Genomic DNA, 17,422 nt, shown 5'->3' with positions numbered 1-17,422 from the left:
CATTGTAGAAGAGATGCAATAGGAAGAAGATGAAAGGTGGCTTACGTCCATACCATCGTCAGGCCATTTGAGGTGGCGGGGACTGCAATGGCCATTCACCGATTGGCTGGGACCCCTGGGCGGGTCTTCTCTAGTCCATCCAATTTTCGGCATGGGATGTCACAGCCTTCTTTGCATACCCTTATTTAACCCACACAAAGATGCCAACGGCAGGCGTGTCATAATTCATTGACGCATTATAAAGGATTAGGAAAAAGATAAAAAGCAGCTTACGGCCATACCTCTCTGGTTCCGCCCGATCTCGTCTGATCTCGGAAGCTAAGCAGAGCAGGGCCTGGTTAGTACCTGGATGGAAGACCGCCTGGGAATCCCAGGTGCCGTAAGCTTTTTCACTTCTCTCTCCGAAAGCCGCCGAGCGCCGCAGATTGTACACCTACAAATTACAAAAAGAATATCACATTGTTGAAGAGATGCATGTTTAGTGTTGTTTTAACGTTGGATATGAAAGGAAATTAGACAATATTATCCAAAATGATTCCGTTTCATGATTGCTAAATTAGTGTTGATCAACATTTACGATTGGCATACTATTGTTTGTAATTTAGCCGTTGAAATACAGGTGCTAACCCAACATGTTAGAATTGCCAGTGAAGAAAAGTAAAGTTACCTTCAGGCTTTAGGAACCTCTCTTGCCAATGCTAAGAACTGCTTCAATTTTAGAAAAAGAAACTTCTGATTATCTTTGACACGTTTTAAAGGATTAGGAAAAAGATGAAAAGCAGCTTACGGCCATACCTCTCTGGTTCCGCCCGATCTCGTCTGATCTCGGAAGCTAAGCAGAGCAGGGCCTGGTTAGTACCTGGATGGAAGACCGCCTGGGAATCCCAGGTGCCGTAAGCTTTTTCACTTCTCTCTCTGAAAGCCGCCCAGCGCCGTAGATTGTACACCTACACAATTGTAAAAAAAATGTCACATTGTAGAAGAGATGCAATAGGAAGAAGATGAAAGGTGGCTTACGTCCATACCATCGTCAGGCCATTTGAGGTGGCGGGGACTGCAATGGCCATTCACCGATTGGCTGGGACCCCTGGGCGGGTCTTCTCTAGTCCATCCAATTTTCGGCATGGGATGTCACAGCCTTCTTTGCATACCCTTATTTAACCCACACAAAGATGCCAACGGCAGGCGTGTCATAATTCATTGACGCATTATAAAGGATTAGGAAAAAGATAAAAAGCAGCTTACGGCCATACCTCTCTGGTTCCGCCCGATCTCGTCTGATCTCGGAAGCTAAGCAGAGCAGGGCCTGGTTAGTACCTGGATGGAAGACCGCCTGGGAATCCCAGGTGCCGTAAGCTTTTTCACTTCTCTCTCCGAAAGCCGCCGAGCGCCGCAGATTGTACACCTACAAATTACAAAAAGAATATCACATTGTTGAAGAGATGCATGTTTAGTGTTGTTTTAACGTTGGATATGAAAGGAAATTAGACAATATTATCCAAAATGATTCCGTTTCATGATTGCTAAATTAGTGTTGATCAACATTTACGATTGGCATACTATTGTTTGTAATTTAGCCGTTGAAATACAGGTGCTAACCCAACATGTTAGAATTGCCAGTGAAGAAAAGTAAAGTTACCTTCAGGCTTTAGGAACCTCTCTTGCCAATGCTAAGAACTGCTTCAATTTTAGAAAAAGAAACTTCTGATTATCTTTGACACGTTTTAAAGGATTAGGAAAAAGATGAAAAGCAGCTTACGGCCATACCTCTCTGGTTCCGCCCGATCTCGTCTGATCTCGGAAGCTAAGCAGAGCAGGGCCTGGTTAGTACCTGGATGGAAGACCGCCTGGGAATCCCAGGTGCCGTAAGCTTTTTCACTTCTCTCTCCGAAAGCCGCCGAGCGCCGCAGATTGTACACCTACAAATTACAAAAAGAATATCACATTGTTGAAGAGATGCATGTTTAGTGTTGTTTTAACGTTGGATATGAAAGGAAATTAGACAATATTATCCAAAATGATTCCGTTTCATGATTGCTAAATTAGTGTTGATCAACATTTACGATTGGCATACTATTGTTTGTAATTTAGCCGTTGAAATACAGGTGCTAACCCAACATGTTAGAATTGCCAGTGAAGAAAAGTAAAGTTACCTTCAGGCTTTAGGAACCTCTCTTGCCAATGCTAAGAACTGCTTCAATTTTAGAAAAAGAAACTTCTGATTATCTTTGACACGTTTTAAAGGATTAGGAAAAAGATGAAAAGCAGCTTACGGCCATACCTCTCTGGTTCCGCCCGATCTCGTCTGATCTCGGAAGCTAAGCAGAGCAGGGCCTGGTTAGTACCTGGATGGAAGACCGCCTGGGAATCCCAGGTGCCGTAAGCTTTTTCACTTCTCTCTCTGAAAGCCGCCCAGCGCCGTAGATTGTACACCTACACAATTGTAAAAAAAATGTCACATTGTAGAAGAGATGCAATAGGAAGAAGATGAAAGGTGGCTTACGTCCATACCATCGTCAGGCCATTTGAGGTGGCGGGGACTGCAATGGCCATTCACCGATTGGCTGGGACCCCTGGGCGGGTCTTCTCTAGTCCATCCAATTTTCGGCATGGGATGTCACAGCCTTCTTTGCATACCCTTATTTAACCCACACAAAGATGCCAACGGCAGGCGTGTCATAATTCATTGACGCATTATAAAGGATTAGGAAAAAGATAAAAAGCAGCTTACGGCCATACCTCTCTGGTTCCGCCCGATCTCGTCTGATCTCGGAAGCTAAGCAGAGCAGGGCCTGGTTAGTACCTGGATGGAAGACCGCCTGGGAATCCCAGGTGCCGTAAGCTTTTTCACTTCTCTCTCCGAAAGCCGCCGAGCGCCGCAGATTGTACACCTACAAATTACAAAAAGAATATCACATTGTTGAAGAGATGCATGTTTAGTGTTGTTTTAACGTTGGATATGAAAGGAAATTAGACAATAATATCCAAAATGATTCCGTTTCATGATTGCTAAATTAGTGTTGATCAACATTTACGATTGGCATACTATTGTTTGTAATTTAGCCGTTGAAATACAGGTGCTAACCCAACATGTTAGAATTGCCAGTGAAGAAAAGTAAAGTTACCTTCAGGCTTTAGGAACCTCTCTTGCCAATGCTAAGAACTGCTTCAATTTTAGAAAAAGAAACTTCTGATTATCTTTGACACGTTTTAAAGGATTAGGAAAAAGATGAAAAGCAGCTTACGGCCATACCTCTCTGGTTCCGCCCGATCTCGTCTGATCTCGGAAGCTAAGCAGAGCAGGGCCTGGTTAGTACCTGGATGGAAGACCGCCTGGGAATCCCAGGTGCCGTAAGCTTTTTCACTTCTCTCTCTGAAAGCCGCCCAGCGCCGTAGATTGTACACCTACACAATTGTAAAAAAAATGTCACATTGTAGAAGAGATGCAATAGGAAGAAGATGAAAGGTGGCTTACGTCCATACCATCGTCAGGCCATTTGAGGTGGCGGGGACTGCAATGGCCATTCACCGATTGGCTGGGACCCCTGGGCGGGTCTTCTCTAGTCCATCCAATTTTCGGCATGGGATGTCACAGCCTTCTTTGCATACCCTTATTTAACCCACACAAAGATGCCAACGGCAGGCGTGTCATAATTCATTGACGCATTATAAAGGATTAGGAAAAAGATAAAAAGCAGCTTACGGCCATACCTCTCTGGTTCCGCCCGATCTCGTCTGATCTCGGAAGCTAAGCAGAGCAGGGCCTGGTTAGTACCTGGATGGAAGACCGCCTGGGAATCCCAGGTGCCGTAAGCTTTTTCACTTCTCTCTCCGAAAGCCGCCGAGCGCCGCAGATTGTACACCTACAAATTACAAAAAGAATATCACATTGTTGAAGAGATGCATGTTTAGTGTTGTTTTAACGTTGGATATGAAAGGAAATTAGACAATATTATCCAAAATGATTCCGTTTCATGATTGCTAAATTAGTGTTGATCAACATTTACGATTGGCATACTATTGTTTGTAATTTAGCCGTTGAAATACAGGTGCTAACCCAACATGTTAGAATTGCCAGTGAAGAAAAGTAAAGTTACCTTCAGGCTTTAGGAACCTCTCTTGCCAATGCTAAGAACTGCTTCAATTTTAGAAAAAGAAACTTCTGATTATCTTTGACACGTTTTAAAGGATTAGGAAAAAGATGAAAAGCAGCTTACGGCCATACCTCTCTGGTTCCGCCCGATCTCGTCTGATCTCGGAAGCTAAGCAGAGCAGGGCCTGGTTAGTACCTGGATGGAAGACCGCCTGGGAATCCCAGGTGCCGTAAGCTTTTTCACTTCTCTCTCCGAAAGCCGCCGAGCGCCGCAGATTGTACACCTACAAATTACAAAAAGAATATCACATTGTTGAAGAGATGCATGTTTAGTGTTGTTTTAACGTTGGATATGAAAGGAAATTAGACAATATTATCCAAAATGATTCCGTTTCATGATTGCTAAATTAGTGTTGATCAACATTTACGATTGGCATACTATTGTTTGTAATTTAGCCGTTGAAATACAGGTGCTAACCCAACATGTTAGAATTGCCAGTGAAGAAAAGTAAAGTTACCTTCAGGCTTTAGGAACCTCTCTTGCCAATGCTAAGAACTGCTTCAATTTTAGAAAAAGAAACTTCTGATTATCTTTGACACGTTTTAAAGGATTAGGAAAAAGATGAAAAGCAGCTTACGGCCATACCTCTCTGGTTCCGCCCGATCTCGTCTGATCTCGGAAGCTAAGCAGAGCAGGGCCTGGTTAGTACCTGGATGGAAGACCGCCTGGGAATCCCAGGTGCCGTAAGCTTTTTCACTTCTCTCTCTGAAAGCCGCCCAGCGCCGTAGATTGTACACCTACACAATTGTAAAAAAAATGTCACATTGTAGAAGAGATGCAATAGGAAGAAGATGAAAGGTGGCTTACGTCCATACCATCGTCAGGCCATTTGAGGTGGCGGGGACTGCAATGGCCATTCACCGATTGGCTGGGACCCCTGGGCGGGTCTTCTCTAGTCCATCCAATTTTCGGCATGGGATGTCACAGCCTTCTTTGCATACCCTTATTTAACCCACACAAAGATGCCAACGGCAGGCGTGTCATAATTCATTGACGCATTATAAAGGATTAGGAAAAAGATAAAAAGCAGCTTACGGCCATACCTCTCTGGTTCCGCCCGATCTCGTCTGATCTCGGAAGCTAAGCAGAGCAGGGCCTGGTTAGTACCTGGATGGAAGACCGCCTGGGAATCCCAGGTGCCGTAAGCTTTTTCACTTCTCTCTCCGAAAGCCGCCGAGCGCCGCAGATTGTACACCTACAAATTACAAAAAGAATATCACATTGTTGAAGAGATGCATGTTTAGTGTTGTTTTAACGTTGGATATGAAAGGAAATTAGACAATAATATCCAAAATGATTCCGTTTCATGATTGCTAAATTAGTGTTGATCAACATTTACGATTGGCATACTATTGTTTGTAATTTAGCCGTTGAAATACAGGTGCTAACCCAACATGTTAGAATTGCCAGTGAAGAAAAGTAAAGTTACCTTCAGGCTTTAGGAACCTCTCTTGCCAATGCTAAGAACTGCTTCAATTTTAGAAAAAGAAACTTCTGATTATCTTTGACACGTTTTAAAGGATTAGGAAAAAGATGAAAAGCAGCTTACGGCCATACCTCTCTGGTTCCGCCCGATCTCGTCTGATCTCGGAAGCTAAGCAGAGCAGGGCCTGGTTAGTACCTGGATGGAAGACCGCCTGGGAATCCCAGGTGCCGTAAGCTTTTTCACTTCTCTCTCTGAAAGCCGCCCAGCGCCGTAGATTGTACACCTACACAATTGTAAAAAAAATGTCACATTGTAGAAGAGATGCAATAGGAAGAAGATGAAAGGTGGCTTACGTCCATACCATCGTCAGGCCATTTGAGGTGGCGGGGACTGCAATGGCCATTCACCGATTGGCTGGGACCCCTGGGCGGGTCTTCTCTAGTCCATCCAATTTTCGGCATGGGATGTCACAGCCTTCTTTGCATACCCTTATTTAACCCACACAAAGATGCCAACGGCAGGCGTGTCATAATTCATTGACGCATTATAAAGGATTAGGAAAAAGATAAAAAGCAGCTTACGGCCATACCTCTCTGGTTCCGCCCGATCTCGTCTGATCTCGGAAGCTAAGCAGAGCAGGGCCTGGTTAGTACCTGGATGGAAGACCGCCTGGGAATCCCAGATGCCGTAAGCTTTTTCACTTCTCTCTCCGAAAGCCGCCGAGCGCCGCAGATTGTACACCTACAAATTACAAAAAGAATATCACATTGTTGAAGAGATGCATGTTTAGTGTTGTTTTAACGTTGGATATGAAAGGAAATTAGACAATATTATCCAAAATGATTCCGTTTCATGATTGCTAAATTAGTGTTGATCAACATTTACGATTGGCATACTATTGTTTGTAATTTAGCCGTTGAAATACAGGTGCTAACCCAACATGTTAGAATTGCCAGTGAAGAAAAGTAAAGTTACCTTCAGGCTTTAGGAACCTCTCTTGCCAATGCTAAGAACTGCTTCAATTTTAGAAAAAGAAACTTCTGATTATCTTTGACACGTTTTAAAGGATTAGGAAAAAGATGAAAAGCAGCTTACGGCCATACCTCTCTGGTTCCGCCCGATCTCGTCTGATCTCGGAAGCTAAGCAGAGCAGGGCCTGGTTAGTACCTGGATGGAAGACCGCCTGGGAATCCCAGGTGCCGTAAGCTTTTTCACTTCTCTCTCTGAAAGCCGCCCAGCGCCGTAGATTGTACACCTACACAATTGTAAAAAAAATGTCACATTGTAGAAGAGATGCAATAGGAAGAAGATGAAAGGTGGCTTACGTCCATACCATCGTCAGGCCATTTGAGGTGGCGGGGACTGCAATGGCCATTCACCGATTGGCTGGGACCCCTGGGCGGGTCTTCTCTAGTCCATCCAATTTTCGGCATGGGATGTCACAGCCTTCTTTGCATACCCTTATTTAACCCACACAAAGATGCCAACGGCAGGCGTGTCATAATTCATTGACGCATTATAAAGGATTAGGAAAAAGATAAAAAGCAGCTTACGGCCATACCTCTCTGGTTCCGCCCGATCTCGTCTGATCTCGGAAGCTAAGCAGAGCAGGGCCTGGTTAGTACCTGGATGGAAGACCGCCTGGGAATCCCAGGTGCCGTAAGCTTTTTCACTTCTCTCTCCGAAAGCCGCCGAGCGCCGCAGATTGTACACCTACAAATTACAAAAAGAATATCACATTGTTGAAGAGATGCATGTTTAGTGTTGTTTTAACGTTGGATATGAAAGGAAATTAGACAATATTATCCAAAATGATTCCGTTTCATGATTGCTAAATTAGTGTTGATCAACATTTACGATTGGCATACTATTGTTTGTAATTTAGCCGTTGAAATACAGGTGCTAACCCAACATGTTAGAATTGCCAGTGAAGAAAAGTAAAGTTACCTTCAGGCTTTAGGAACCTCTCTTGCCAATGCTAAGAACTGCTTCAATTTTAGAAAAAGAAACTTCTGATTATCTTTGACACGTTTTAAAGGATTAGGAAAAAGATGAAAAGCAGCTTACGGCCATACCTCTCTGGTTCCGCCCGATCTCGTCTGATCTCGGAAGCTAAGCAGAGCAGGGCCTGGTTAGTACCTGGATGGAAGACCGCCTGGGAATCCCAGGTGCCGTAAGCTTTTTCACTTCTCTCTCCGAAAGCCGCCGAGCGCCGCAGATTGTACACCTACAAATTACAAAAAGAATATCACATTGTTGAAGAGATGCATGTTTAGTGTTGTTTTAACGTTGGATATGAAAGGAAATTAGACAATATTATCCAAAATGATTCCGTTTCATGATTGCTAAATTAGTGTTGATCAACATTTACGATTGGCATACTATTGTTTGTAATTTAGCCGTTGAAATACAGGTGCTAACCCAACATGTTAGAATTGCCAGTGAAGAAAAGTAAAGTTACCTTCAGGCTTTAGGAACCTCTCTTGCCAATGCTAAGAACTGCTTCAATTTTAGAAAAAGAAACTTCTGATTATCTTTGACACGTTTTAAAGGATTAGGAAAAAGATGAAAAGCAGCTTACGGCCATACCTCTCTGGTTCCGCCCGATCTCGTCTGATCTCGGAAGCTAAGCAGAGCAGGGCCTGGTTAGTACCTGGATGGAAGACCGCCTGGGAATCCCAGGTGCCGTAAGCTTTTTCACTTCTCTCTCTGAAAGCCGCCCAGCGCCGTAGATTGTACACCTACACAATTGTAAAAAAAATGTCACATTGTAGAAGAGATGCAATAGGAAGAAGATGAAAGGTGGCTTACGTCCATACCATCGTCAGGCCATTTGAGGTGGCGGGGACTGCAATGGCCATTCACCGATTGGCTGGGACCCCTGGGCGGGTCTTCTCTAGTCCATCCAATTTTCGGCATGGGATGTCACAGCCTTCTTTGCATACCCTTATTTAACCCACACAAAGATGCCAACGGCAGGCGTGTCATAATTCATTGACGCATTATAAAGGATTAGGAAAAAGATAAAAAGCAGCTTACGGCCATACCTCTCTGGTTCCGCCCGATCTCGTCTGATCTCGGAAGCTAAGCAGAGCAGGGCCTGGTTAGTACCTGGATGGAAGACCGCCTGGGAATCCCAGGTGCCGTAAGCTTTTTCACTTCTCTCTCCGAAAGCCGCCGAGCGCCGCAGATTGTACACCTACAAATTACAAAAAGAATATCACATTGTTGAAGAGATGCATGTTTAGTGTTGTTTTAACGTTGGATATGAAAGGAAATTAGACAATATTATCCAAAATGATTCCGTTTCATGATTGCTAAATTAGTGTTGATCAACATTTACGATTGGCATACTATTGTTTGTAATTTAGCCGTTGAAATACAGGTGCTAACCCAACATGTTAGAATTGCCAGTGAAGAAAAGTAAAGTTACCTTCAGGCTTTAGGAACCTCTCTTGCCAATGCTAAGAACTGCTTCAATTTTAGAAAAAGAAACTTCTGATTATCTTTGACACGTTTTAAAGGATTAGGAAAAAGATGAAAAGCAGCTTACGGCCATACCTCTCTGGTTCCGCCCGATCTCGTCTGATCTCGGAAGCTAAGCAGAGCAGGGCCTGGTTAGTACCTGGATGGAAGACCGCCTGGGAATCCCAGGTGCCGTAAGCTTTTTCACTTCTCTCTCCGAAAGCCGCCGAGCGCCGCAGATTGTACACCTACAAATTACAAAAAGAATATCACATTGTTGAAGAGATGCATGTTTAGTGTTGTTTTAACGTTGGATATGAAAGGAAATTAGACAATATTATCCAAAATGATTCCGTTTCATGATTGCTAAATTAGTGTTGATCAACATTTACGATTGGCATACTATTGTTTGTAATTTAGCCGTTGAAATACAGGTGCTAACCCAACATGTTAGAATTGCCAGTGAAGAAAAGTAAAGTTACCTTCAGGCTTTAGGAACCTCTCTTGCCAATGCTAAGAACTGCTTCAATTTTAGAAAAAGAAACTTCTGATTATCTTTGACACGTTTTAAAGGATTAGGAAAAAGATGAAAAGCAGCTTACGGCCATACCTCTCTGGTTCCGCCCGATCTCGTCTGATCTCGGAAGCTAAGCAGAGCAGGGCCTGGTTAGTACCTGGATGGAAGACCGCCTGGGAATCCCAGGTGCCGTAAGCTTTTTCACTTCTCTCTCTGAAAGCCGCCCAGCGCCGTAGATTGTACACCTACACAATTGTAAAAAAAATGTCACATTGTAGAAGAGATGCAATAGGAAGAAGATGAAAGGTGGCTTACGTCCATACCATCGTCAGGCCATTTGAGGTGGCGGGGACTGCAATGGCCATTCACCGATTGGCTGGGACCCCTGGGCGGGTCTTCTCTAGTCCATCCAATTTTCGGCATGGGATGTCACAGCCTTCTTTGCATACCCTTATTTAACCCACACAAAGATGCCAACGGCAGGCGTGTCATAATTCATTGACGCATTATAAAGGATTAGGAAAAAGATAAAAAGCAGCTTACGGCCATACCTCTCTGGTTCCGCCCGATCTCGTCTGATCTCGGAAGCTAAGCAGAGCAGGGCCTGGTTAGTACCTGGATGGAAGACCGCCTGGGAATCCCAGGTGCCGTAAGCTTTTTCACTTCTCTCTCCGAAAGCCGCCGAGCGCCGCAGATTGTACACCTACAAATTACAAAAAGAATATCACATTGTTGAAGAGATGCATGTTTAGTGTTGTTTTAACGTTGGATATGAAAGGAAATTAGACAATATTATCCAAAATGATTCCGTTTCATGATTGCTAAATTAGTGTTGATCAACATTTACGATTGGCATACTATTGTTTGTAATTTAGCCGTTGAAATACAGGTGCTAACCCAACATGTTAGAATTGCCAGTGAAGAAAAGTAAAGTTACCTTCAGGCTTTAGGAACCTCTCTTGCCAATGCTAAGAACTGCTTCAATTTTAGAAAAAGAAACTTCTGATTATCTTTGACACGTTTTAAAGGATTAGGAAAAAGATGAAAAGCAGCTTACGGCCATACCTCTCTGGTTCCGCCCGATCTCGTCTGATCTCGGAAGCTAAGCAGAGCAGGGCCTGGTTAGTACCTGGATGGAAGACCGCCTGGGAATCCCAGGTGCCGTAAGCTTTTTCACTTCTCTCTCTGAAAGCCGCCCAGCGCCGTAGATTGTACACCTACACAATTGTAAAAAAAATGTCACATTGTAGAAGAGATGCAATAGGAAGAAGATGAAAGGTGGCTTACGTCCATACCATCGTCAGGCCATTTGAGGTGGCGGGGACTGCAATGGCCATTCACCGATTGGCTGGGACCCCTGGGCGGGTCTTCTCTAGTCCATCCAATTTTCGGCATGGGATGTCACAGCCTTCTTTGCATACCCTTATTTAACCCACACAAAGATGCCAACGGCAGGCGTGTCATAATTCATTGACGCATTATAAAGGATTAGGAAAAAGATAAAAAGCAGCTTACGGCCATACCTCTCTGGTTCCGCCCGATCTCGTCTGATCTCGGAAGCTAAGCAGAGCAGGGCCTGGTTAGTACCTGGATGGAAGACCGCCTGGGAATCCCAGGTGCCGTAAGCTTTTTCACTTCTCTCTCCGAAAGCCGCCGAGCGCCGCAGATTGTACACCTACAAATTACAAAAAGAATATCACATTGTTGAAGAGATGCATGTTTAGTGTTGTTTTAACGTTGGATATGAAAGGAAATTAGACAATATTATCCAAAATGATTCCGTTTCATGATTGCTAAATTAGTGTTGATCAACATTTACGATTGGCATACTATTGTTTGTAATTTAGCCGTTGAAATACAGGTGCTAACCCAACATGTTAGAATTGCCAGTGAAGAAAAGTAAAGTTACCTTCAGGCTTTAGGAACCTCTCTTGCCAATGCTAAGAACTGCTTCAATTTTAGAAAAAGAAACTTCTGATTATCTTTGACACGTTTTAAAGGATTAGGAAAAAGATGAAAAGCAGCTTACGGCCATACCTCTCTGGTTCCGCCCGATCTCGTCTGATCTCGGAAGCTAAGCAGAGCAGGGCCTGGTTAGTACCTGGATGGAAGACCGCCTGGGAATCCCAGGTGCCGTAAGCTTTTTCACTTCTCTCTCCGAAAGCCGCCGAGCGCCGCAGATTGTACACCTACAAATTACAAAAAGAATATCACATTGTTGAAGAGATGCATGTTTAGTGTTGTTTTAACGTTGGATATGAAAGGAAATTAGACAATATTATCCAAAATGATTCCGTTTCATGATTGCTAAATTAGTGTTGATCAACATTTACGATTGGCATACTATTGTTTGTAATTTAGCCGTTGAAATACAGGTGCTAACCCAACATGTTAGAATTGCCAGTGAAGAAAAGTAAAGTTACCTTCAGGCTTTAGGAACCTCTCTTGCCAATGCTAAGAACTGCTTCAATTTTAGAAAAAGAAACTTCTGATTATCTTTGACACGTTTTAAAGGATTAGGAAAAAGATGAAAAGCAGCTTACGGCCATACCTCTCTGGTTCCGCCCGATCTCGTCTGATCTCGGAAGCTAAGCAGAGCAGGGCCTGGTTAGTACCTGGATGGAAGACCGCCTGGGAATCCCAGGTGCCGTAAGCTTTTTCACTTCTCTCTCTGAAAGCCGCCCAGCGCCGTAGATTGTACACCTACACAATTGTAAAAAAAATGTCACATTGTAGAAGAGATGCAATAGGAAGAAGATGAAAGGTGGCTTACGTCCATACCATCGTCAGGCCATTTGAGGTGGCGGGGACTGCAATGGCCATTCACCGATTGGCTGGGACCCCTGGGCGGGTCTTCTCTAGTCCATCCAATTTTCGGCATGGGATGTCACAGCCTTCTTTGCATACCCTTATTTAACCCACACAAAGATGCCAACGGCAGGCGTGTCATAATTCATTGACGCATTATAAAGGATTAGGAAAAAGATAAAAAGCAGCTTACGGCCATACCTCTCTGGTTCCGCCCGATCTCGTCTGATCTCGGAAGCTAAGCAGAGCAGGGCCTGGTTAGTACCTGGATGGAAGACCGCCTGGGAATCCCAGGTGCCGTAAGCTTTTTCACTTCTCTCTCCGAAAGCCGCCGAGCGCCGCAGATTGTACACCTACAAATTACAAAAAGAATATCACATTGTTGAAGAGATGCATGTTTAGTGTTGTTTTAACGTTGGATATGAAAGGAAATTAGACAATAATATCCAAAATGATTCCGTTTCATGATTGCTAAATTAGTGTTGATCAACATTTACGATTGGCATACTATTGTTTGTAATTTAGCCGTTGAAATACAGGTGCTAACCCAACATGTTAGAATTGCCAGTGAAGAAAAGTAAAGTTACCTTCAGGCTTTAGGAACCTCTCTTGCCAATGCTAAGAACTGCTTCAATTTTAGAAAAAGAAACTTCTGATTATCTTTGACACGTTTTAAAGGATTAGGAAAAAGATGAAAAGCAGCTTACGGCCATACCTCTCTGGTTCCGCCCGATCTCGTCTGATCTCGGAAGCTAAGCAGAGCAGGGCCTGGTTAGTACCTGGATGGAAGACCGCCTGGGAATCCCAGGTGCCGTAAGCTTTTTCACTTCTCTCTCTGAAAGCCGCCCAGCGCCGTAGATTGTACACCTACACAATTGTAAAAAAAATGTCACATTGTAGAAGAGATGCAATAGGAAGAAGATGAAAGGTGGCTTACGTCCATACCATCGTCAGGCCATTTGAGGTGGCGGGGACTGCAATGGCCATTCACCGATTGGCTGGGACCCCTGGGCGGGTCTTCTCTAGTCCATCCAATTTTCGGCATGGGATGTCACAGCCTTCTTTGCATACCCTTATTTAACCCACACAAAGATGCCAACGGCAGGCGTGTCATAATTCATTGACGCATTATAAAGGATTAGGAAAAAGATAAAAAGCAGCTTACGGCCATACCTCTCTGGTTCCGCCCGATCTCGTCTGATCTCGGAAGCTAAGCAGAGCAGGGCCTGGTTAGTACCTGGATGGAAGACCGCCTGGGAATCCCAGATGCCGTAAGCTTTTTCACTTCTCTCTCCGAAAGCCGCCGAGCGCCGCAGATTGTACACCTACAAATTACAAAAAGAATATCACATTGTTGAAGAGATGCATGTTTAGTGTTGTTTTAACGTTGGATATGAAAGGAAATTAGACAATATTATCCAAAATGATTCCGTTTCATGATTGCTAAATTAGTGTTGATCAACATTTACGATTGGCATACTATTGTTTGTAATTTAGCCGTTGAAATACAGGTGCTAACCCAACATGTTAGAATTGCCAGTGAAGAAAAGTAAAGTTACCTTCAGGCTTTAGGAACCTCTCTTGCCAATGCTAAGAACTGCTTCAATTTTAGAAAAAGAAACTTCTGATTATCTTTGACACGTTTTAAAGGATTAGGAAAAAGATGAAAAGCAGCTTACGGCCATACCTCTCTGGTTCCGCCCGATCTCGTCTGATCTCGGAAGCTAAGCAGAGCAGGGCCTGGTTAGTACCTGGATGGAAGACCGCCTGGGAATCCCAGGTGCCGTAAGCTTTTTCACTTCTCTCTCTGAAAGCCGCCCAGCGCCGTAGATTGTACACCTACACAATTGTAAAAAAAATGTCACATTGTAGAAGAGATGCAATAGGAAGAAGATGAAAGGTGGCTTACGTCCATACCATCGTCAGGCCATTTGAGGTGGCGGGGACTGCAATGGCCATTCACCGATTGGCTGGGACCCCTGGGCGGGTCTTCTCTAGTCCATCCAATTTTCGGCATGGGATGTCACAGCCTTCTTTGCATACCCTTATTTAACCCACACAAAGATGCCAACGGCAGGCGTGTCATAATTCATTGACGCATTATAAAGGATTAGGAAAAAGATAAAAAGCAGCTTACGGCCATACCTCTCTGGTTCCGCCCGATCTCGTCTGATCTCGGAAGCTAAGCAGAGCAGGGCCTGGTTAGTACCTGGATGGAAGACCGCCTGGGAATCCCAGGTGCCGTAAGCTTTTTCACTTCTCTCTCCGAAAGCCGCCGAGCGCCGCAGATTGTACACCTACAAATTACAAAAAGAATATCACATTGTTGAAGAGATGCATGTTTAGTGTTGTTTTAACGTTGGATATGAAAGGAAATTAGACAATATTATCCAAAATGATTCCGTTTCATGATTGCTAAATTAGTGTTGATCAACATTTACGATTGGCATACTATTGTTTGTAATTTAGCCGTTGAAATACAGGTGCTAACCCAACATGTTAGAATTGCCAGTGAAGAAAAGTAAAGTTACCTTCAGGCTTTAGGAACCTCTCTTGCCAATGCTAAGAACTGCTTCAATTTTAGAAAAAGAAACTTCTGATTATCTTTGACACGTTTTAAAGGATTAGGAAAAAGATGAAAAGCAGCTTACGGCCATACCTCTCTGGTTCCGCCCGATCTCGTCTGATCTCGGAAGCTAAGCAGAGCAGGGCCTGGTTAGTACCTGGATGGAAGACCGCCTGGGAATCCCAGGTGCCGTAAGCTTTTTCACTTCTCTCTCCGAAAGCCGCCGAGCGCCGCAGATTGTACACCTACAAATTACAAAAAGAATATCACATTGTTGAAGAGATGCATGTTTAGTGTTGTTTTAACGTTGGATATGAAAGGAAATTAGACAATATTATCCAAAATGATTCCGTTTCATGATTGCTAAATTAGTGTTGATCAACATTTACGATTGGCATACTATTGTTTGTAATTTAGCCGTTGAAATACAGGTGCTAACCCAACATGTTAGAATTGCCAGTGAAGAAAAGTAAAGTTACCTTCAGGCTTTAGGAACCTCTCTTGCCAATGCTAAGAACTGCTTCAATTTTAGAAAAAGAAACTTCTGATTATCTTTGACACGTTTTAAAGGATTAGGAAAAAGATGAAAAGCAGCTTACGGCCATACCTCTCTGGTTCCGCCCGATCTCGTCTGATCTCGGAAGCTAAGCAGAGCAGGGCCTGGTTAGTACCTGGATGGAAGACCGCCTGGGAATCCCAGGTGCCGTAAGCTTTTTCACTTCTCTCTCTGAAAGCCGCCCAGCGCCGTAGATTGTACACCTACACAATTGTAAAAAAAATGTCACATTGTAGAAGAGATGCAATAGGAAGAAGATGAAAGGTGGCTTACGTCCATACCATCGTCAGGCCATTTGAGGTGGCGGGGACTGCAATGGCCATTCACCGATTGGCTGGGACCCCTGGGCGGGTCTTCTCTAGTCCATCCAATTTTCGGCATGGGATGTCACAGCCTTCTTTGCATACCCTTATTTAACCCACACAAAGATGCCAACGGCAGGCGTGTCATAATTCATTGACGCATTATAAAGGATTAGGAAAAAGATAAAAAGCAGCTTACGGCCATACCTCTCTGGTTCCGCCCGATCTCGTCTGATCTCGGAAGCTAAGCAGAGCAGGGCCTGGTTAGTACCTGGATGGAAGACCGCCTGGGAATCCCAGGTGCCGTAAGCTTTTTCACTTCTCTCTCCGAAAGCCGCCGAGCGCCGCAGATTGTACACCTACAAATTACAAAAAGAATATCACATTGTTGAAGAGATGCATGTTTAGTGTTGTTTTAACGTTGGATATGAAAGGAAATTAGACAATATTATCCAAAATGATTCCGTTTCATGATTGCTAAATTAGTGTTGATCAACATTTACGATTGGCATACTATTGTTTGTAATTTAGCCGTTGAAATACAGGTGCTAACCCAACATGTTAGAATTGCCAGTGAAGAAAAGTAAAGTTACCTTCAGGCTTTAGGAACCTCTCTTGCCAATGCTAAGAACTGCTTCAATTTTAGAAAAAGAAACTTCTGATTATCTTTGACACGTTTTAAAGGATTAGGAAAAAGATGAAAAGCAGCTTACGGCCATACCTCTCTGGTTCCGCCCGATCTCGTCTGATCTCGGAAGCTAAGCAGAGCAGGGCCTGGTTAGTACCTGGATGGAAGACCGCCTGGGAATCCCAGGTGCCGTAAGCTTTTTCACTTCTCTCTCCGAAAGCCGCCGAGCGCCGCAGATTGTACACCTACAAATTACAAAAAGAATATCACATTGTTGAAGAGATGCATGTTTAGTGTTGTTTTAACGTTGGATATGAAAGGAAATTAGACAATATTATCCAAAATGATTCCGTTTCATGATTGCTAAATTAGTGTTGATCAACATTTACGATTGGCATACTATTGTTTGTAATTTAGCCGTTGAAATACAGGTGCTAACCCAACATGTTAGAATTGCCAGTGAAGAAAAGTAAAGTTACCTTCAGGCTTTAGGAACCTCTCTTGCCAATGCTAAGAACTGCTTCAATTTTAGAAAAAGAAACTTCTGATTATCTTTGACACGTTTTAAAGGATTAGGAAAAAGATGAAAAGCAGCTTACGGCCATACCTCTCTGGTTCCGCCCGATCTCGTCTGATCTCGGAAGCTAAGCAGAGCAGGGCCTGGTTAGTACCTGGATGGAAGACCGCCTGGGAATCCCAGGTGCCGTAAGCTTTTTCACTTCTCTCTCTGAAAGCCGCCCAGCGCCGTAGATTGTACACCTACACAATTGTAAAAAAAATGTCACATTGTAGAAGAGATGCAATAGGAAGAAGATGAAAGGTGGCTTACGTCCATACCATCGTCAGGCCATTTGAGGTGGCGGGGACTGCAATGGCCATTCACCGATTGGCTGGGACCCCTGGGCGGGTCTTCTCTAGTCCATCCAATTTTCGGCATGGGATGTCACAGCCTTCTTTGCATACCCTTATTTAACCCACACAAAGATGCCAACGGCAGGCG

The 17,422-nt window shown here is 43.9% G+C and overlaps 35 non-coding genes across 35 annotated transcripts; all 35 read left to right on the top strand.

Moving 5' to 3' along the window:
• The first annotated feature begins 267 nt into the window (after positions 1-267).
• On the top strand, positions 268-386 carry LOC134119789 (5S ribosomal RNA). The gene has a single exon (XR_009951338.1). It is a non-coding gene; the product is annotated as a 5S ribosomal RNA (ribosomal RNA).
• A 395-nt stretch (positions 387-781) lies between these two features.
• On the top strand, positions 782-900 carry LOC134119788 (5S ribosomal RNA). Its single transcript, XR_009951337.1, has one exon. It is a non-coding gene; the product is annotated as a 5S ribosomal RNA (ribosomal RNA).
• A 339-nt stretch (positions 901-1,239) lies between these two features.
• On the top strand, positions 1,240-1,358 carry LOC134119787 (5S ribosomal RNA). Its single transcript, XR_009951336.1, has one exon. It is a non-coding gene; the product is annotated as a 5S ribosomal RNA (ribosomal RNA).
• A 395-nt stretch (positions 1,359-1,753) lies between these two features.
• On the top strand, positions 1,754-1,872 carry LOC134119786 (5S ribosomal RNA). Its single transcript, XR_009951335.1, has one exon. It is a non-coding gene; the product is annotated as a 5S ribosomal RNA (ribosomal RNA).
• A 395-nt stretch (positions 1,873-2,267) lies between these two features.
• On the top strand, positions 2,268-2,386 carry LOC134119785 (5S ribosomal RNA). The gene has a single exon (XR_009951334.1). It is a non-coding gene; the product is annotated as a 5S ribosomal RNA (ribosomal RNA).
• Positions 2,387-2,725: 339 nt separating this feature from the next.
• Positions 2,726-2,844, top strand: LOC134119784 (5S ribosomal RNA). Its single transcript, XR_009951333.1, has one exon. It is a non-coding gene; the product is annotated as a 5S ribosomal RNA (ribosomal RNA).
• Positions 2,845-3,239: 395 nt separating this feature from the next.
• LOC134119782 (5S ribosomal RNA) lies at positions 3,240-3,358 on the top strand. Its single transcript, XR_009951331.1, has one exon. It is a non-coding gene; the product is annotated as a 5S ribosomal RNA (ribosomal RNA).
• Positions 3,359-3,697: 339 nt separating this feature from the next.
• Positions 3,698-3,816, top strand: LOC134119781 (5S ribosomal RNA). Its single transcript, XR_009951330.1, has one exon. It is a non-coding gene; the product is annotated as a 5S ribosomal RNA (ribosomal RNA).
• Positions 3,817-4,211: 395 nt separating this feature from the next.
• Positions 4,212-4,330, top strand: LOC134119780 (5S ribosomal RNA). The gene has a single exon (XR_009951329.1). It is a non-coding gene; the product is annotated as a 5S ribosomal RNA (ribosomal RNA).
• A 395-nt stretch (positions 4,331-4,725) lies between these two features.
• On the top strand, positions 4,726-4,844 carry LOC134119779 (5S ribosomal RNA). The gene has a single exon (XR_009951328.1). It is a non-coding gene; the product is annotated as a 5S ribosomal RNA (ribosomal RNA).
• Positions 4,845-5,183: 339 nt separating this feature from the next.
• On the top strand, positions 5,184-5,302 carry LOC134119778 (5S ribosomal RNA). The gene has a single exon (XR_009951327.1). It is a non-coding gene; the product is annotated as a 5S ribosomal RNA (ribosomal RNA).
• A 395-nt stretch (positions 5,303-5,697) lies between these two features.
• On the top strand, positions 5,698-5,816 carry LOC134119777 (5S ribosomal RNA). The gene has a single exon (XR_009951326.1). It is a non-coding gene; the product is annotated as a 5S ribosomal RNA (ribosomal RNA).
• A 339-nt stretch (positions 5,817-6,155) lies between these two features.
• LOC134120297 (5S ribosomal RNA) lies at positions 6,156-6,274 on the top strand. Its single transcript, XR_009951845.1, has one exon. It is a non-coding gene; the product is annotated as a 5S ribosomal RNA (ribosomal RNA).
• Positions 6,275-6,669: 395 nt separating this feature from the next.
• Positions 6,670-6,788, top strand: LOC134119776 (5S ribosomal RNA). The gene has a single exon (XR_009951325.1). It is a non-coding gene; the product is annotated as a 5S ribosomal RNA (ribosomal RNA).
• Positions 6,789-7,127: 339 nt separating this feature from the next.
• On the top strand, positions 7,128-7,246 carry LOC134119775 (5S ribosomal RNA). Its single transcript, XR_009951324.1, has one exon. It is a non-coding gene; the product is annotated as a 5S ribosomal RNA (ribosomal RNA).
• Positions 7,247-7,641: 395 nt separating this feature from the next.
• LOC134119774 (5S ribosomal RNA) lies at positions 7,642-7,760 on the top strand. The gene has a single exon (XR_009951323.1). It is a non-coding gene; the product is annotated as a 5S ribosomal RNA (ribosomal RNA).
• Positions 7,761-8,155: 395 nt separating this feature from the next.
• Positions 8,156-8,274, top strand: LOC134119773 (5S ribosomal RNA). Its single transcript, XR_009951322.1, has one exon. It is a non-coding gene; the product is annotated as a 5S ribosomal RNA (ribosomal RNA).
• A 339-nt stretch (positions 8,275-8,613) lies between these two features.
• LOC134119771 (5S ribosomal RNA) lies at positions 8,614-8,732 on the top strand. Its single transcript, XR_009951320.1, has one exon. It is a non-coding gene; the product is annotated as a 5S ribosomal RNA (ribosomal RNA).
• Positions 8,733-9,127: 395 nt separating this feature from the next.
• Positions 9,128-9,246, top strand: LOC134119770 (5S ribosomal RNA). Its single transcript, XR_009951319.1, has one exon. It is a non-coding gene; the product is annotated as a 5S ribosomal RNA (ribosomal RNA).
• Positions 9,247-9,641: 395 nt separating this feature from the next.
• LOC134119769 (5S ribosomal RNA) lies at positions 9,642-9,760 on the top strand. The gene has a single exon (XR_009951318.1). It is a non-coding gene; the product is annotated as a 5S ribosomal RNA (ribosomal RNA).
• A 339-nt stretch (positions 9,761-10,099) lies between these two features.
• On the top strand, positions 10,100-10,218 carry LOC134119768 (5S ribosomal RNA). The gene has a single exon (XR_009951317.1). It is a non-coding gene; the product is annotated as a 5S ribosomal RNA (ribosomal RNA).
• A 395-nt stretch (positions 10,219-10,613) lies between these two features.
• Positions 10,614-10,732, top strand: LOC134119767 (5S ribosomal RNA). The gene has a single exon (XR_009951316.1). It is a non-coding gene; the product is annotated as a 5S ribosomal RNA (ribosomal RNA).
• A 339-nt stretch (positions 10,733-11,071) lies between these two features.
• On the top strand, positions 11,072-11,190 carry LOC134119766 (5S ribosomal RNA). Its single transcript, XR_009951315.1, has one exon. It is a non-coding gene; the product is annotated as a 5S ribosomal RNA (ribosomal RNA).
• A 395-nt stretch (positions 11,191-11,585) lies between these two features.
• LOC134119765 (5S ribosomal RNA) lies at positions 11,586-11,704 on the top strand. The gene has a single exon (XR_009951314.1). It is a non-coding gene; the product is annotated as a 5S ribosomal RNA (ribosomal RNA).
• A 395-nt stretch (positions 11,705-12,099) lies between these two features.
• Positions 12,100-12,218, top strand: LOC134119764 (5S ribosomal RNA). Its single transcript, XR_009951313.1, has one exon. It is a non-coding gene; the product is annotated as a 5S ribosomal RNA (ribosomal RNA).
• Positions 12,219-12,557: 339 nt separating this feature from the next.
• On the top strand, positions 12,558-12,676 carry LOC134119763 (5S ribosomal RNA). The gene has a single exon (XR_009951312.1). It is a non-coding gene; the product is annotated as a 5S ribosomal RNA (ribosomal RNA).
• A 395-nt stretch (positions 12,677-13,071) lies between these two features.
• LOC134119762 (5S ribosomal RNA) lies at positions 13,072-13,190 on the top strand. The gene has a single exon (XR_009951311.1). It is a non-coding gene; the product is annotated as a 5S ribosomal RNA (ribosomal RNA).
• A 339-nt stretch (positions 13,191-13,529) lies between these two features.
• LOC134120296 (5S ribosomal RNA) lies at positions 13,530-13,648 on the top strand. Its single transcript, XR_009951844.1, has one exon. It is a non-coding gene; the product is annotated as a 5S ribosomal RNA (ribosomal RNA).
• A 395-nt stretch (positions 13,649-14,043) lies between these two features.
• Positions 14,044-14,162, top strand: LOC134119760 (5S ribosomal RNA). Its single transcript, XR_009951309.1, has one exon. It is a non-coding gene; the product is annotated as a 5S ribosomal RNA (ribosomal RNA).
• Positions 14,163-14,501: 339 nt separating this feature from the next.
• On the top strand, positions 14,502-14,620 carry LOC134119759 (5S ribosomal RNA). Its single transcript, XR_009951308.1, has one exon. It is a non-coding gene; the product is annotated as a 5S ribosomal RNA (ribosomal RNA).
• Positions 14,621-15,015: 395 nt separating this feature from the next.
• LOC134119758 (5S ribosomal RNA) lies at positions 15,016-15,134 on the top strand. Its single transcript, XR_009951307.1, has one exon. It is a non-coding gene; the product is annotated as a 5S ribosomal RNA (ribosomal RNA).
• Positions 15,135-15,529: 395 nt separating this feature from the next.
• On the top strand, positions 15,530-15,648 carry LOC134119757 (5S ribosomal RNA). The gene has a single exon (XR_009951306.1). It is a non-coding gene; the product is annotated as a 5S ribosomal RNA (ribosomal RNA).
• Positions 15,649-15,987: 339 nt separating this feature from the next.
• On the top strand, positions 15,988-16,106 carry LOC134119756 (5S ribosomal RNA). The gene has a single exon (XR_009951305.1). It is a non-coding gene; the product is annotated as a 5S ribosomal RNA (ribosomal RNA).
• Positions 16,107-16,501: 395 nt separating this feature from the next.
• Positions 16,502-16,620, top strand: LOC134119755 (5S ribosomal RNA). The gene has a single exon (XR_009951304.1). It is a non-coding gene; the product is annotated as a 5S ribosomal RNA (ribosomal RNA).
• A 395-nt stretch (positions 16,621-17,015) lies between these two features.
• Positions 17,016-17,134, top strand: LOC134119754 (5S ribosomal RNA). Its single transcript, XR_009951303.1, has one exon. It is a non-coding gene; the product is annotated as a 5S ribosomal RNA (ribosomal RNA).
• The last annotated feature ends 288 nt before the right edge of the window (positions 17,135-17,422 follow it).

Source organism: Pungitius pungitius, unplaced genomic scaffold (genome assembly GCF_949316345.1).
Source record: "Pungitius pungitius unplaced genomic scaffold, fPunPun2.1 scaffold_26, whole genome shotgun sequence".
Taxonomy (NCBI): Eukaryota; Metazoa; Chordata; class Actinopteri; order Perciformes; family Gasterosteidae; genus Pungitius; species Pungitius pungitius.
The sequence above is the reverse complement of the archived record's forward strand: the minus strand, read 5'-3'. Positions and strand labels throughout refer to the sequence as shown.